The sequence below is a fragment of the Mus pahari genome, chromosome 14, assembly GCF_900095145.1.
Source record: "Mus pahari chromosome 14, PAHARI_EIJ_v1.1, whole genome shotgun sequence".
NCBI lineage: Eukaryota > Metazoa > Chordata > Mammalia > Rodentia > Muridae > Mus > Mus pahari.
In genome coordinates, this window is record NC_034603.1 from 68,589,745 (window position 1) to 68,607,298 (window position 17,554).

The 17,554-nt window shown below is 47.6% G+C and overlaps 1 pseudogene across 1 annotated transcript in view; it reads left to right on the forward strand.

Annotated features, from left to right (window-relative positions):
* LOC110331950 overlaps positions 1–1,018 on the forward strand; it is a 5,413-nt pseudogene extending 4,395 nt beyond the window's left edge. The window contains exons 9-10 of the transcript XR_002381025.2: positions 1–199; positions 616–1,018. The exon at positions 1–199 is cut by the window's left edge and continues 132 nt beyond it. The product of XR_002381025.2 is annotated as a tubulin gamma-1 chain-like (transcript). The remainder of the gene's footprint in view (positions 200–615) is intronic.
* Positions 1,019–17,554: the final 16,536 nt, after the last annotated feature.

A 17,554-nucleotide genomic window follows, 5' to 3' on the forward strand; every position in this document is an offset into this window, starting at 1 on the left:
GGAGAAGCAGCAACCACCACCTCCCTACCCACCCCAGGTCCACAAGAGCCTGCAGAGGATCCGGGAAAGGAAACTGGCCAACTTCATCCCCTGGGGCCCAGCCAGCATCCAGGTGGCCCTGTCAAGGAAGTCTCCCTACCTGCCCTCAGCCCACCGGGTCAGCGGGCTCATGATGGCCAACCACACCAGTATCTCCTCGGTGAGCAGAGTCTCCTGTTGTCTCTATGTTGCTGGGAATCAAACCCGGGGCTTCAGGAATGGTAGGCACCTCTCCTGCTCTGAGCCACACCCCGAGCGCCTGGTCTTTGGCCACTCTGCTCCACTCCCTGCTGTCATTCACTCCCCATGTCTGCTCCTAGTTCTGTGTCCTTTGCTGGATGCCATTCTGATGCTCCCCACTCCAGCTGTGTAAGCTGCTTGTGCTTTACCCCCCATCTCCATTCCTTACGTGCGTGCACGCGCGCGCGCACAGACACACACACACACACACACACACACACACACACGCTCCTAGCCTCTGACTGTGGAGAGTAACCGTACCTGGGTTCCCGGGCTCTCTGGCCTGTACTGTTTCTTGATTTCTTTGTGACCCTCCCACTATCTCTGTGCCTTAAGCTTTTTGAACGGACCTGTCGCCAGTTTGACAAGCTGCGGAAACGGGAGGCCTTTATGGAACAGTTCCGCAAGGAGGACATCTTCAAGGACAATTTTGACGAAATGGACACCTCCAGGGAGATTGTGCAGCAGCTGATTGACGAGTACCACGCGGCCACACGGCCAGACTACATCTCCTGGGGCACCCAGGAGCAGTGAGTCACCGAGGACAGGGACCCTCATCTGCCTTACTGGTTAGCCCAGGCCCTGCCTGGCTGACTACCCCTCAGAGCACAGATCAGGGACCTCACAAATCACTCGCCTACACATGCACTGTCTGTTGGCTTGGGGTTGGGTTTACTTCTTCTCCGAGAGTATTTATCTTTAATAAAGCACTGGATGTAAATCGAGTCACCCACCGGTCTCTGAGGTCACACTCGGGAGCAGGGTGTGGAGGCATCTGTTTGTGCATCACTAACACTTTCCTTCTGCATTTCCAACTCTGGGCAGAAAGCTGCTTCTGGCTTTGCCTTTGGCCTAATTGTGGAGGACACAGCTGGCTCTTGACCCTGCTGGAATTCTTTTCCAGAGTAAAAGGAAGCACAGATAAGATCTTTTTCTCGGTCCAACCTCCTCTGGTCTCAGTTCCTCCACGCTGTATCAGATGAACACTCCTCCACTTGCACATTTCCACACTGGAGTGTCCTGTTTGCACGCCTATTGCATGCCTGGGGCCACCACACTATCTACCTCCAGGCCCCTAGCCAAGGAGGTCAACCTGTGCACCTTCCAGCTCTGGCCACCAGAGCAGCGCTGAAGAGCCAGTCCCAGAGAGCCTTGACTAGAGTCTAGGGACCATCAGGAGACCACGCCCAAAGCCCAGATCAAGCAGAGTCAAAACTGGTTCCGTTTCTGTTCTCAACGGGTCTTCATTTGTGTAAAGTTTTTATTACTTTTTAATCCTTTTTGGATGGAACTATGACTATGTATGAGCCTTGGTGTAAGTGTAGAAGTCAGAAAATAACTTGGGAGAAGTTTCTCTCCCACCACGTGGGTCCAGGGAACGGAACTTAGGTTGTCCAGCTCAAGAGCAAGCCACTTGCTCTGCCAAGCCATTTCACCACCCTGTTCTGTTTTTGTAATTTATTTCTGATGTATGGATTGGTTAGCTGCATGTATGTGTATGTACATGTAGTACTGGCAGAAGCCAGAAGAGGGCGCCAGGCCATTGTGGGTTGTGAGTTGCCATGCTGGTGCTGGGAACAGAACCTAAGTCCTCTGGAAGAATGAATGCCCCGTGTGCTTAACCTCTGAGCTGTCACTCCAGGATCCTTTTTTTTTTTTTTTTTTTTGGTTTTTTTGGTTTTTTTCGAGACAGGGTTTCTCTGTGTAGCCCTGGCTGTCCTGGAACTCACTCTGTAGACCAGGCTGGCCTCGAACTCAGAAATCCGCCTGCCTCTGCCTCCCAAGTGCTGAGAAGGATCCATTTTTTTAAAATTCCAGTTTTTTAGCCGGGTGTGGTGGCCCATGCCTTTAATCCCAGGACTTGGGAGGCAGAGGCAGGTGAATTTCTGAGTTAGAATCCAGCCTGGTCTACAGAGTGAGTTCTAGGACAGCCAGGGCTATACAGAGAAACCCTGTCTTGAAAAAACAAAACAAAAAAATAAAATAAAATAAAATTCCAGTTATTTAAAAGCCCAGTGGGAGAAAGATCACAGGCAGTGAATCTGTAGCTCTTAAACTTTCATCCTAGCATTCTGCTGGCAGGTAGATCTCCAAGTTTGAGGCCTACCTGCTCTACAGATGGAGTTCCAGGACCTCCAAGGATACACAGAGAAACCCTGTCTCAAAAAACAACAAAAATCCTACTTCCTCCTGCCTCTGCCCCCTGCCCCCATCTCTCTGCCCCTGCTCCTGCCCCTGCCCCTGCCCCTCCCCCTTGGGATCCAAAGATAATGAAGAACAACAAAGGGCCCCACTAAACTCTTACATACCCCACAGGAAAGAACTACAATGACTGTGGGACATCATGCATCATGTACATTGGTTTGTTTAATGGTAATTACAAACCTTTGAAAGGGTCAATATCATTACCAGTCTCATTTTTAAAACACAGAAACAGCAAAGTAGATCACAAGGACACCCCGTTAAGTGGTCTTAAGTGGCAGAGTTGAAACAAGCTCTGCTACACCTGGCATCTGTGCTTCTTTTTAAGGAATAGCCAAAGAAGCCATGTTTTTAGATGTCTTTATTTTATTTCCACGTGTGTGTATGGGTACTATGTGTATGCCTGGTTGCCCACAGAGGTCAAAAGAAGAAGGCATTGGACCCTGTGGAATTGAGCTCCTGATGGTTGCAAGCCATTGTATGAGGGCTGGGAACTAAACCCAGGTCCTCTGCAAGAGCAAGTGTCTTTAGCTGCTAGCCCCTCTTCCCTTTTTTTTGAGATTATATTACACTATGTAGCCCAGGCTGACCTCAGACTTGCCATGCTCCTCCCCCTTCCACCTCCAGCCCCTCACCCACCCCCATCTCTCTGCCCCTGCCCCTGCCTTGTACTAGGACTAGGCTATGTGCATCCATTCTTGGCACATATACACCACATTTGTGTGGTGCTGGGGAGCGAACTTAGAACCTGTGTGAATTAAGCAAGCACTGTGCCACTGAGCTACACTCCCAGCAACGGTGACTCGCTAACCATGGCAATATTCTTCCTTTTATATCTCCCAGTATCTAATCTGCTCATTCCTGGGGGGGGGGGGGTCTTTTGGAGTCATGAGATGACTCCATCATCTCCTTGACCGCTCATGCAGAGAAAGCACATTTGATTCTTGTCTTGAGAATATCGGCATCAACTGCCAAATATCCATCTCCCAGCACAAGGTAGCTCAAGATGTTTTAGGCAAATACATTATTCACTTCTTAGGCTGGGAAGCTGAGTCCATGGAAGAGCCCTTGCCTGTCTCATCATCAACAGAAGGAGCAGTATGCAAGCCAGCCCCCTACAATAATATAAAAGCCTTGCAGAACTAACAGACAGGAAACAGGCAGTCAGACCCAAGGCTCAGACTGTCTTAGGAATGAGGAGTCCACAAGCCCATTCCACACCGTCCAAGTGGCCAGCCAGTCCCTATCTTTTGCCAAGACCTACAGGGAGCTGACTCAGGGACAGGCAGCATGGTCATGACTAACCAGCTGCCTATTCCGTCTCAGGGAGGAAGGTGACTTCTGTGAAAGCCAGTGTGCACCTGGTACCCCCTCAGCTCCACTTCCTACTTCTGCACCCCTGGGTGCTTAGCATAGTCCCTTCCATTTGCTGATTTTTTTTTGGGGGGGGGGGGTTGGTTTTTTGAGACCATCTGTCTGCCTCTGCCTCCCAAGGGCTGGGATTAAAGGCGTGAGCCACCACTACCCGGCCCCATTTGCTGACCTTAATCCTGATGACCAAACTTTTTTTATCCTTTGGAGACCTCTGCATAAGTGGTGTACTGGCCCATCTCCAGGGCACAAGCAATCCCTGAGCTCTCCTTTGTGGGATCCAATTAAGGCAAGTATGGACCCCCCCCCCCGGGCTTTGTGCTGGGTGTGGTGGCACATGCCTTTAATCCCAGCACTCAGGAAGCAGAGGCAGGTGGATCTCTGAGTTAGAGTCCAGCCTGGTCTACAGAGTGAGTTCCAGGAGACAGCCAGGGCTACACAGAGAAACCCTGTCTTGAGAGAGAGACAGAGAGAAGGGGGGAGGGAGGGAGAGAAAGAGAGACAGAGAGACAGAGACAGAGACAGAGACAGACAGAGAGGTTTGCCTAGCAGGGAGGACGGCTATGCTCTCTTGACTGGTGAGTACCAGGTGTCAGAAGCATGGACTGTACTTCAATACCAGCCTCAGCCAGGCCCCTCCCCCCAAGGCTATTTCCAGATCACCCAACACCCCAGACAGAGGAGGACGACCACGGGGGCAGCCCCTCCCATTTCTTGGCCAGCAGCAAACCCCAAACTGTGTCATCCAGAGGGCAGTGCCGAGGCCAGGTGGAAAGAGAGGCCTCTGGGAGTCAGGGGCAGCAGGTGGTACTGGCAGGGAAAAGGCCTTGTCCGCAGGGGTATTGCAAGGCACAGCTATAAAGTGTCCTGACTGGACAGCAAGGGTTGCTATGAAAACGCCGCGGGCAAAGCAGATTGCCCAAGCCTGGAACAGGATTGTCTTTAACCAAACGACATGAGAAAGTTAGCCGTTTAAAGGTGATGTTCTCAGAATATCCCAAGAGAGGTGACATAACTCCAGGGGCCCTGGAACGTGGGTGAGCCAGAGCTCTGGGGCAGGAAGCGTATATCCCAAAATAGACTTGAGCAAGCTAGTCTGAAACAGAGACAGTAAATTGGGAGAATGCGTTGAGGTTAGGTCAAGAGGCAACAAAGTGACAAGCAGAAACTGCAAGGGTGAATGTAGCCACGAGACAAGGAGTTGGTAGGCTAGATAGTCCATCAGGTCTCATCCAGGGTTCCCACCAACCATAAACATTCTACACCTCCCTAGAAAGTGGCACTCCTCCGTGGGGAGCCAGTTTAAATCCAAGAGAAAACATGCTCTGATAACGCTACCTTCCGATACGCATCCCCTCATACTCTTTCCACAGTGTCTTAGACGAGGAATGATCTACTCTGACAAAGAAACAAACAGGTAAGTTTGGTGTTTGGGGAGCTGCGGAGATGGCTCTGTAGTTAAGAGCACTTGTTCTTGCAGAGAATCAGTTCCCAGCATCTGCATGCGAGCTGACAACCATCTGGAACTCCAAGACCAAAGGATCTGATGCCCTCTGACCTCACGCACCAGGCACACATGTGGAGCACATACGGATACTCAGACAAAACATACACATAAAATGACTCTAAAAAAAAAAAAAAAAAAAAAAAAGGAGCAAAGAAAGATAAAATAAAATTGACATCCCAGTTTTTAACCCTATCCCAAGTGGCTGGATCACCTCTTTGTTTTGTGACAGGGTCTCATTTTGTAGCCTAGCCTTGTCTTGAACTCGTGATTCTTCTGCCTCAGCTTCCCAAGTACTAGGATTAGGGGCGCACGCATCTGCACCCAGCTGACACAAGCATTTCCTAAAAATAGAAACTGAAAGACTGGCCAGATGGCTTGTCAGATAAACGCTCTCATGAGGAATGATGGCTTTCTGGGCCCTTCCTGTGTGTGTCCCTGGAGCCTTCCCTCCCATTCTCCCTTTGCTTCTGTGTCTTAGTGTTCTCTTCACTGCAAAGACTTCTAAAAAGAGAGGGAGACCGTAAGAAATTCCGTAGAAGATTCTGGAGAGTCTCTGCTTTCACCCAAGGATCCGTAGTGTGCAACTAATGTTCTTGATAGCCTGTCTGTCTGACTGACTGTTGGTTTTTTGTTTTTGTTTTGCTTTGTTGTTGTTGTTGTGTTGTTGTTGTTGTTGTTGTTTGAGACAGGGTTTCTCTGGCTCTCCTGGAACTTATTCAGTAGACAAGGTTGGCCTTGAACTCAGCTCCAACTGCCTCTGCCTCCCAAGCACTGGGGTTAAAGTTAGATGCCACCACACCCACCAATAGTTTTTATTGTATAAGTATTGCCCAGAGAATTTGAGGCTTTTAAAAGAAAAAAAGATTTATCTTTATTATTTTCTAAATCCTGTGTGTATGTGTTTACATGTGGGTATGTACTCATGCACATGCAGGTCCCCGCAGAGTCCAGAAGAGGGAGCTGGAGCTACAGGTGCTTGTAAGCAGCTGGCCTTGGAACAGAGCTCAGGTTCTCTCGCCTTCCAGCAAGAGCTCTTGACAGCTGAGCTTCCCCCAGCCCTTTTCTTTCTTCTCTCCTCTTTTCTTTTATAAAACCATCCTAATTTTAAAAAGAGAGAAAGAAATGCAAGTTCTTCTGGTGGAAGTTAAATAACCTAAATTCAATCCCTACAGCCGACAGTGGAAGGAGAAAACCAAATTCCAGAAGTTGCTGCCACTGACACACACACACACACACACACACACACACACACACACACACACACACACAGAGGCTAGTAATAAGTCAAAAAGTAAGAATTAAGAACATCGCTGGGCGTAGTGGCACATGCCTTTAATCCCAGCACTCAGGAGGCAGAGGCAGGNGGATTTCTGAGTTCAAGGCCAGCCTGGTCTACAAAGTGAGTTCCAGGACAGCCAGGGCTACACAGAAAAACCCTGTCTCAAAAAAAAAAAAAAAAGAAGAAGAAGAAGAACATCCTTAAGATTTATTTTATGTGTATGAGTGTTCTGCCTGCATGCATTCATGTGGACCACATGAGGTCAGATATTGGCTCCCGCTGGAACTGGAGTTACACATGGTTATGAGCTGCCCTGTCAGTGCTGAAAACCCAAACTGAACGCTCTGTAAGAACAACAGTGTTGCCAACGGCTGAAACATTTCTCAAAACCTCTAAGTAGCAATTTCAAAAGATAATAAAAACAGAAACTTGGTTGCAGGGTTAAGCTTCACAAGGGGCCCCACTTAAGGTTCCCAGTGATAGAGGGAGGAATGCAGGACTGCTACCATTTATATGGGAGCCCTTTACCTGGCATGACACACTCAGGCACACGCGGATTATCCTACCCTCTGAGGAAGGATATTTGCCATTTATCATCAGAAGGAAACAGGCACAGGAAGATAAGGAACTTCCTTGAGTTCACATATTGGTAAATGAAACCTCAGGACCTCTGGCTCTAAATCAATACACCAGTCCCGGTGACCCAGTGTCTAGGAAGCGCTCAGAAGCGTGCTACAGTCAGCACTGAAGTTGCAGGTTCTTGAGCTAGGAGGAGGCATGGGGGAGTCTTCCCTTTAGGATTGTTCATCTGGCACTGCCTTGGAGACCGTTGTGATTTGAATCTGGATGCTTCCTACTGGCTCATGTTCTGGACATGTGGTCCACAGCTTGTGGCCGTGTGTGTGTGTGTGTGTGTGTGTGTGTGTGTGTATGTATGTATGTATGTGTTGTTGTTGTTGTTGTTGTTTTGCCTGTATGTTTGACTGGTGCCCATGGAGGCCAGATATATACAAATAAAATATTTTTAATAGACTTATCCTCTTGGGATCTCAAATCCATATTAACAATTTCTGGTAGCAAAAAGTTAAGGACACTTCTTTACCAGCAAGCAGGCAGAAGAATGAAAGCCCACTTTTGCCAGGCAGTGGTGGCGCATGCCTTTAATCCCAGCACTCGGGAGGCAGAGGCAAGTGGATTTCTGAGTTCAAGGCCAGCCTGGTCTACAGAGTGAGTTCCAGGTCAGCCAGGGCTACACAGAGAAACCCTGTCTCAAAAATAGATAAAATAAGTAAATAAGCCCACTTTCTTTGTTTTGATTTATTTATTTATTTATTTATTTATTTTGGTTTTTCAAGACAGGGTTTCTCTGTATAGCCTTGTAGACCAGGCTGGCCTCGAACTTAGAAATCCGCCTGCCTCTGCCTCCCGAGTGCTGGGATTAAAGGCGTGTGCCACCACGCCTGGCTTTTATTTAAATTTTTATTCTATTTATTTGTTTGCTTGTTTATTATGTATGAGTATGTGGCTACCTATGAAAGATCAGAGGGTAATTGTGAGGAGTCAGTTGTCTCTTTGCCTGAACTCAGGCTGTCAGACAGCAAGCACGTTTACCTGCTGAGCCATCTCACTGGGCCAAAAGCTTAACTTTAATTTTCCTCTAATGGTTCCCCATAGACATAAAACTCTGCAGAAGATCTGAAAATAAAAACCCAACCAGTTCAGGTGTGGCATATGCCTACAGTCCTAGCTATGGAGAAGCTGAGACAGGAGGATCATTTAAGTCCATAGTTCTATGGGGGTTGGGGAGTCAGGGTGGGGGGTGGGAAGTAGAGCATGGTATAAAGGTGTGTGGTGTGTGGAGGGGGGTTTGTAGGAGGGGGTATGGGATGTGAGAGGTCTGGAGGGTGTGGAGGGTCTGGAGGTGTGTGTGGGGGTGTTCATGTGGGGGTGTTCTGGGTGTGGGTGTGGGAGTGTTGACTGGGAATAAAACTCAGTTGACAGCATGCTTGCCTGGCATGCACGAAGCTCTGGCTTCCATCCCTGGAGCACATAGAATTGGGCAAGGTGGTGCTCTGCTGCAATCTGAACATTAGTCTGGAAGATCCAAGGTTCAAGGTTATCTAAAGACACAAAAATGAGCTTCAAGCCCACCTGGGTTATATATCATACACCCTTCTTCTCTGCCTTGTCTCTCATACCCCGAAGCTGCTTACCGGTCAGCAGACACCTGCACACTCCCGGGGGCAACTTTTCTGGAATTTATTATATTCTGGGAAGTCTCTCCCTCACTCAGTGAGGTCTGCTGCTTGGCCACTGGCCAGATTACACTTTCTGGGTCACGTTGACCTCTCCAAAGGCCACACAGCTCCTAGGATCCTCCCACGCTGGCATCTTACTCCAACTCTGTCTGCCTCAACGGAGCACCGGCCTGGGTGCTCGCTCATCCGTGCAGAGATGATCGCTCTAGCCTCCCCAATACCTACGCCCTAAAGGACGATGGCATTGCCCACTTTATTCAAGGTCTGGCTGCTTTCCAACTCAGTTGCCTCTCCACTGAGCTAAGTGTGGTGATGTGCACCTAGAATCCTAGAGCTCATCGGGTGACAGTAGACAGTAGGAGGGGCCAGGGGTTCAAGGCCAACATGAGCTACCTGAGACCCTGTTTTGAAACAAAGCAACACACGTTGGCTGAAAAATCACAGTTGAAACTTCAGAAATAACGACTCATTTACTCTACTGAACTACATCCCTCTGGGGAAGTTCTTCCAGTCAAGTCGTTCCCAACTATGAGACACCAGGTAGCTCCCTCCACAAATACAGATCTTCTCATTCCCACAGGTACAGGCAGACCCTAGAGGCCATCTTGGATGTTGTAAATTATTAAAGGACATATATATATCCGCCTGCCTCTGCCTCCCGAGTGCTGGGATTAAAGGCATGCGCCACCACGCCCAGCTTACAGGACATATTTTAAGGTGGTTTTTCATGCACCCAGCATGGTCAAAAGTAAAATAAAATTAAAATCCCTCTAGAACCACATAGCCATGAATGTTTCATCTCTTGCCTCCACCTGCCCCATGTTTTTATGAATATTTGGTTGGTTTTTTTTTTTTTTTTTTGCATTTTGCCTGCATGTATGCCTGTGTACCACACGCCTGACTCCCTTAAAGGTACTAAGAGGGTATTTTTGTTTTGTTTCAAGACAGTTTTTCTGTGTAGCTTTGACTGGTCTGGAACTCACCATGTGGACTAGGCTGGCTTCAAACTCAGAGAAATCCACCTGCCTCTGCCTCCCGGATGCTGGGATTAAATGTGTGCACCACAGCCACATGGTTAGAAGACAGCATTCTGAATCCCCTAGAACTGGAATTATTGACAGTTGTGACCTGCCATGTGGGATGCTGAGACTCAAACCTAGTCCTCTACAAGACCAAGTGTTCCTAACCACTGAGCCTTCTCTCCAGTCCCAACCCAGTTCTTTATTTGTTTGATACAGATCTTATTCTACAGGCTAGGCTGCCCTGAAAGTCACTATGTAACCCAGGCTAGTGCCTAACTCATGACCACCCTCCTGCCTTAGTTTCCCAAACACTGGGATCACAGGCTTCACACTCATCTCATAAATTTCTAATTCTGTGAAAAACCTGCCACCAAAAGTTTATTTCAAGATACAGTTTAATTGGGCCTGGTGACATAGTGACTATACCTTTAACTTCAGCACTTGGGAGGCAAAGGCAGATGAATCTTGTTGAGTTTGACATCATCTGGGTCTACATAGGACAGCTGGGGTTACACTGTAGACCCTGTACCAAGATAGATAGATAGATAGATAGATAATCAAGATACATCCGTCCCAATTCTCTCTCTCTCTCTCTCTCTCTCTCTCTCTCTCTCCCTCCCTCCCTCCCTCCCTCCCTCTCCCTTCCTTCCTTCCTTCTTCGAGACAGTTCGAAACAGGGTCCTAATATGTACCTTAGGCTGTCCTTCTCCTCCTCCATACCCTCAAGTGCTGGATTACAAATCAGTACACCACACCCAGTCTTACAACTGTTTCAAATAGCACAGTTCGATTAAAATGTCTTGGTAATCTCGCTCTCAGAAAGTTGTTATTAAGTAGATTTGTGATCTTGGGCAGGTCACTTCCTGTCCCTGGCTCTTGGTTTCATCATTCATTCATCCAGACAAGTATTTATTGAGGGACTACTAATTTGTAGACACCTGCTAGGTGCTGAAGACAACAAAGATGGGCAAGCTACCACAGTTGTAAAATTCCTCTGCCCATTGTTCTTCTGTCAGTGTAAATAATTCAAGTTGCTGTGTGATTAGGTCTCTGATGAGGGGGCTGAACAAGACACTGGAGGAACTGGAGGGGAGCACTTAAGTCTCATTAGGGGTGAAGGGGTCTGCAAAATAAGGGGTTGCATCTCTAGAAGGAGTCTGCTCTTATAGGTTAATACACATTTCAAAAGCACACAGAGGTTGCTAGGATGCTTGGCTTCAGAGGAACCGCGTGGTACCGCGTGCAATACCACCAATGCACAAATGCACAGCAGGAGTTGGCCAACTATTTATGGCCCAAACCTTCCGGCCAGATTCAGTGTTAAAGCACATTTATACATTTGAGCTATACGTGCACTTATGGGATCGAAGAAACAAATACATCATTTGGCAAAGAACTCAAATCTAGACATACCTAAAATGAACCCATCCTAATGTCTCAAACGAGCCAAGTGTGGTGGCAAATACCTCGAATTCCCAGCACTTAAGAGGGAGAAGTGGAGAAGTGGGAGGATGGGGAGCGCAAGGCCAGCCTCCTTTGCATACAGAGTTGAAGGCCAGACTGAACCAAAAGAGACACTGTCTCAACAAACCAAACCAAAATAGCAGCAACAAAAGCTGTCTTGAAAACAAAGTGACAAAGTTTTCTTGCCGGAAACTCTGCATTCACCCTGAGTACTATTGAATTAGTAACTTACTAGCTGTGACTTATGCCTAAGTCAAACACCAGCTATGTACTGTGTGAATCTGTAAGTGCTGAAGAGAGTAAGTTACGCATTCCTAAAAGCCACAACGGAGCCTCCCATGCCACTCTGGTCTACAGAGCGAGTTGCAGGACCGCCAGGACTACATAGAGAAACCCTCTCGGAAATAAAAATGAAAAAAAAAAAATGAGATTTTTTTTTTTTTTTATTAGCGTATGGGTGTTTTGTCTGTGCGCCGTGTGCATGTCTGGTGCCCTTCCAGGCCAGAGGAGTGGATCGGATCCCCCAGAACTGGAGTTTAATGGTTGTGAGCTGCCATGTGGATGCTGGGAACTGAACCTGGGTCTTCTGGAAGAGCATTCAGTGCTCTTACCCACTGAGCCATCTTTCCACCTTTCCTATATTTTCTAGACTTACTTCAGTAAATACTTTTATCGTCGCGATGCTTATTTATTGACTGATTTCTGGATTACTTTTGGTAGTGCCAGAGATGAAACTCAGGACCTTGCACATTCAGGCAAATGCTCTACCACTGAGCTACATCCTTAACCTGGTTCATATTTAAATATTGAGAGACATTATTTTATGCAGAATAAAATGTGCCTCGGGCCTTTAATCCCAGCACTTGGGAGGTAGAGGCAGGTGGATTTCTGAGTTCAAGGCCAACCTGGTCTACAGAGTGAGTTCCAGGACAGCCAGGGCTACCCAGAGAAACCCTGTCTTGAAAAACAACAACAACAACAACAACAACAAAAAATGTGCCTCGGGATTCTCTATTTATAACTATGCCTGATTTTCAAGATTTACGTCTTTTTATGTATATGAGTGTTTTGCCTGCCTGCCTGTTCGTGTATCTACCATATGTGTGCCTGGTGCCCTTGGAGACCAGAAGAAGACATCAGATCCCCTGGCACTGTAGTTAGAAATAGTTGTGAGCTGCTGTATGGTGCTGGGAACTGAATCCAAGTCCTTCGCAGCTGCAGCTAGGGCTCTTAATTACGGAGCCATCTCTCCAGCCTCCAGTCTAGTTGTCTATAAACAAAAAACTTTATTTCTTCCTTAAAACAATAAAATAAAACAAGACATCTCTGCATTAGCAAGTAAAAGCCAATAGGGATTATAATAAGATTTTTTTCTGTATAAGATTTTTTTTTTCTCTGTACCCCAGTCACTTCCAGATAGGCTCTGGGGGAGGAAGCCTGCTGGATGAGGGAAACATAAGATGAAAATCAATTTGGTTCCAACCCCTGAGAACAGCGGAAACACCTCAAGCCATGTGTGTGTCTGCAGAGCCATGAATGGGGCGGGTGTACAGCAGAAGGCAGCAGGATCCTGCATGTTGTTCTGTTTCCAGGGTCCCTTGGTTTATCCGCTCCTTATTATTAGAGCACAGGGTGATTCAACCAGGGATCAGTTCCAACCTGTTTGGTGTTGGTCCACCCTGAGAACTTCCTGGTTTACTTGCTTCTTGCTTCATCACCAAGGTGCAGATTATAACAGCTCTCACCACTGGGGACTTGTCCGACGTATCACACATCCACTGTGACAGTCTCTACGAGGCAGAGCTGCCCAGCTCCAGGGTCAACAGCCAAAGTCTTATTCAGAGTAGGCAGGTATGGGAAGACACTAGGCAGACCACAGCTGCTGCTCTCCCTGAAACACTGGGTGTGGTGGGCAGGAGACTGTCATCCCAGCACTTGGGAGGAGGAGCCTGGTGAATCGGGAGGAGGGGCCTGGTGGATCAGGCTTGTGAGCAACATGGAGCCCCCTCACCTTTGTGCTTGCTGCCTTTAACAATCCATCCAGGACAAACTGCTTTTACCTCCCTGCTGTATGACATCATTTCCTGTGTGAACGCTGGGGGCAGGCTGGGAAGGCCTAATTAATAAATGATCTCCAAGTCCGGTCCAGCTGTAGCATGCTGTCACTGCCCCTGCAATGAATCAACTGCAGGATGCAAGCTGGCTGCACCAGAGCGGACAGAATCTGTCCTCGTTCTACACAAAAGCCAGACAGAGAAGGTCGGTCAGAGAGAGCAGCATCCCCTTGAAAGTTATTTTTTAATTGGGTACAGCTAAAGAACATCAAGAGTTTGAAAATTAAATACAACCCAAGGAACAGTTAAAAAAAAGGGGGGGTGTATTTCTTCTTTCTTTCTTTCTTTCTTTCCTTTCCTTTCTTTTTTTTTTTTTTTTTTTTTTTTGAGACAGGGTTTCTCTGTGTAGTCCTGGCTGTCCTAGAACTTGTTCTGTAGACCAGGCTGGCCTCAAACTCAGAGATCTGCCTCTGCCTCTGCCTCCCACGTGCCAAAATCAAAGATGTGTGCCACCACATCCAACTGCAAAAATGTGTTTTCCACAGTGGACCTAAATGAAGACTGGGGGTTATCTTTCTATTATGGCTCTGTTAGGGGGTGAGAGTTGAAAAAGGGACAATATGGATCTGAATTAAAAAACTGTCACAGAGTCACAAAAACTACACCATGAGGTTCTAATAAGTAGCACAAAAATAGTCACAGTGGAGTAAGGAGATGGCTCAGTTGGTAAGAACGCTTGCTCTGCAGGCAGGGCGTCCTGAGTTCAAATCCCCAGCTCCCACATAAAAAGCTGGGCATAGCTGTGTGTCCCTGAAACACCAGCACTGGGTTACAGAGACAAGTGGATCCCGGGAGTTGACTGGCTAGCCAGTTTAGCAGAAAAGGCACTCTGCCATGTCATTTGAGAGTCCCTGTTTCCTTTTGTTTTTGTTTCATTTCTTCTCTTCCTTCCTTCCTTTCTTTTTCCCTTGGTTTTTCAAGACAGTTTTTCTGTGTATCTCTGACTGTTCTAGAACTCACTCTGTAGACCAGGCTAGCCTTGAATTCATAGAGATCCACCTGCCTCTGACTCCCCAGTGCTGGGATTAAAGACATACACTGCCACTGCCCAGGGAAAGTCCCTGTTTCTTGAGCTGAGTGTGGCACAGGTCTTTAATCACAACACTTGGGAGGCAGAAGCAGGTGGATCTCTGTGAATTCGTGGCCAGCCTGGTCTACAAAGTGAGTTCCGGTACTGCCAAAAGGACACGAAGAAGCCTTGTCTCCAACAACAAACAACAACAACAACAACAACAACATACTGTGGCAGAAGACTGCAGTGGCGGCCCTGGGATGAGGCAGTTTCAGGGATGCCCTCCTAGATGACGCAGCTGCAGCTGCTGCAGAAGCCCATGGCTCGCAGGGCAGCAGAGGACTGTGCCTCTCAGGTCTCAGGTGCTACAGACACCCGCAGGGCTCCTTAGACTAGACTGCTGGTTGCCACCCCTAGATTGCCGACAGAGAAGCCCTTGGTCGAGCACAAAGCACTGTGGTTCTGGAGACTTGCCAGGTGTTGGTGTTGCCTGCCTGAGACCACTCTTAGAACCACTGCTGCCCAGGAAAGATGCCAGATGGTGAGGGTGCAAACCCGGGCTTAGCTTCACCTCTGTTGCTAGCCGGTGCGATGACTCTATCGAGCAGGAATGCATTCAGCTGCAGTCAACAGAATGCCCAATTAACAGCAGCTTAAGCAAACAGCACACTGTGGATGTTTTTCTTACTTGCTAAATCCCCGAGACAGGCAGACCAAGGCTGGGGCCCCTCTTAGGAAGTCAGCAAGGACACTGTGACCTGCTAGAGTTCAGATCTTGAATATCCCCCCAAAAGGCCCATATGTTAAAAAGCTTGGTCCCCAGTGTGGCCCCATTGGGAAATAGAAAAGTTATTAAGACCGGGGCCAGCAAGTCTGGGAGTTGCCTCATTGGTCTGAGACAACTATCCCGAGCTTGGTGACTTGAGTCCAGTCACCGGAACTCACAGGGGAAGGAGAGAATTGACTCCTGAAAGATGTCCTCTGACTTCCTTCCATGGCACAAGCCCACTTGCACTATAACACACACTCATGCACACACACACACACTAATAGCAAGTTAAAGTAAAAAGAGGTATGGACTGAGCCAGACTTGGTGATGTAACCCCGTCATCATTGCATTCCAGAGGGGAAGGCACAGGGAGAAATAAGTTCAAAGCTATTCTCAGCTATGTGGCAAGTCTGAAGGACAGCCTCTGCTATGTGAGATCCTGTCTGCACCACCCCCCCCCCAAAAAAAAACCCCAAACAATAAAGGGGAGGGGATGAGCTCATTGTTTAGTAGATTGTTTGCCCTGGGTTTAATCCCTAGCCCCTGCATGTGGTATCCAGGTAGTGGCAAGTGGGAGGTCAGAAAGTCATTGTTATCCTCAACTACATAGCCAAATCCAGGCCAGCCTGGGGTACATGAGACCTAGTTTTTAAAAATAAGAGTCAGGGACTGGCAAGAGTTCCCAAAGTTATGGAGGTGCACCCTTAAAGGGGATTGTGGGAACCTGGCCCTCCCCTTTTTGTTCCTTTGCCATATGGTAAATGGGTTCGTTCTACCACCATGAGATCCTGCCTCATGATATAGATATATAGATAGATACTATTTTGCTTTGTTGAAAACAATTCTCCTTCTCTGAGGTCCATACTACATACTCTGCCACTTTCTGTTCCAGAAGTTTCCAGTGATTGACTTCATATTTTGTTTGTTTTTGTTTGTTTATTTTTCAAGGCAATCAACTTGAAGGGGCCTGAGTCAAATGCCAGAACCTTCTGGCAACAAGGGTTCCTGGGGAGGTGGGAGTGTGTGCCTTATGTGTACTGGCCAGAACATTTCAGAGTTTATGCAATGAAGGAGGAGAGGTGAGATTCCTGTTCTCTGCGCAGGCAGCCATACGGCAGAGCTTTACATGAGTGGGTGAAAGGACTCGCCCTTCAGACCAGAAGATAAAACAAGACAAGATTAACACAATGAGGAGCAGTGAGCCTACAGGGACAGAAGGACCTCCTGCCTAATGCCTTACATCCACACTCATCACACTCCTCCCTCCACACACCGGCAGCCTGGTGACTCATGCATCCCTAGGGTAGCTCTCCTCAGAATGGCCTTTCGTGACCTTCCCACCTCCTGAGCCCCTCACTTCTCTGCTCACACTATTGCAGATTCCCAGGACTGGCCCCCGTGCTGCTCCATAACTTTAAACTTTTAAATGTTATTTTACTTGTGTATCTGATATTTTTTAGATTCTTGTTTATTTTATGTGTATGAGTGTCTCACTGTACGTATGATATGAGTGCATACCACTTGCATGCCTAGTGACTTCGGAGGCTGGAAGACAGTGGGTGTCAGGTCCTCTGGAACTAAGGTTACTGATGACCAGGAGCTACCCAGAGGTCATAGGACAACTTTTGAAGTCAGGTTCTCTCCTTGCAAGGTAGGTTTTTTTCTTTCTTTCTTTTTTTTTTTTTATTAGATATTTTCTTTATTTACATTTCGTATTTTATCCCCTTTCCTCATTTTCCCTCCTAAAGCCCCCTTATCCCATCCTCCCTCCCCGTTTGCTAACCCACCCACTCCTGCTTCCCTGTCCTGCCATTCCCCTACACTGGGGGTCTCCACAAGACTAAGGGCCTCTCCTCTCATTGATGTCCCACAAAGCCATCCTCTGTTATATATGCGGCTGGAGCCATGGGTCCCTCCATGTGTACTCTTTGATTGGTGGTTTAGTTCCTGGGAGCTCTGGGGGTACTGGGTGATTACACTAAGTGTTCTTAACTACTGCATCATCTCTCCAGTCTTGTATTTCTTTCTTTCTTTTTTACTTTATTTGCTTTATTTTATTTTATTTTATTTTTTGAGACAGGGTTTCTCTGTGCAGCCTTGACTGTCCTGAAACTCATTCTATAGACCAAGCTGGCCTCGAACTCAGAGATCCACCTGCCTCGGCCTCCTGAGTGCTAGGATTATAAAGGCATGTACCATTACCAAACGGCGTGTTTCCTTCCTTCCTTCCTTCCTTCCTTCCTTCCTTCCTTCCTTCCTTCCTTCCTTCCTTCCTTT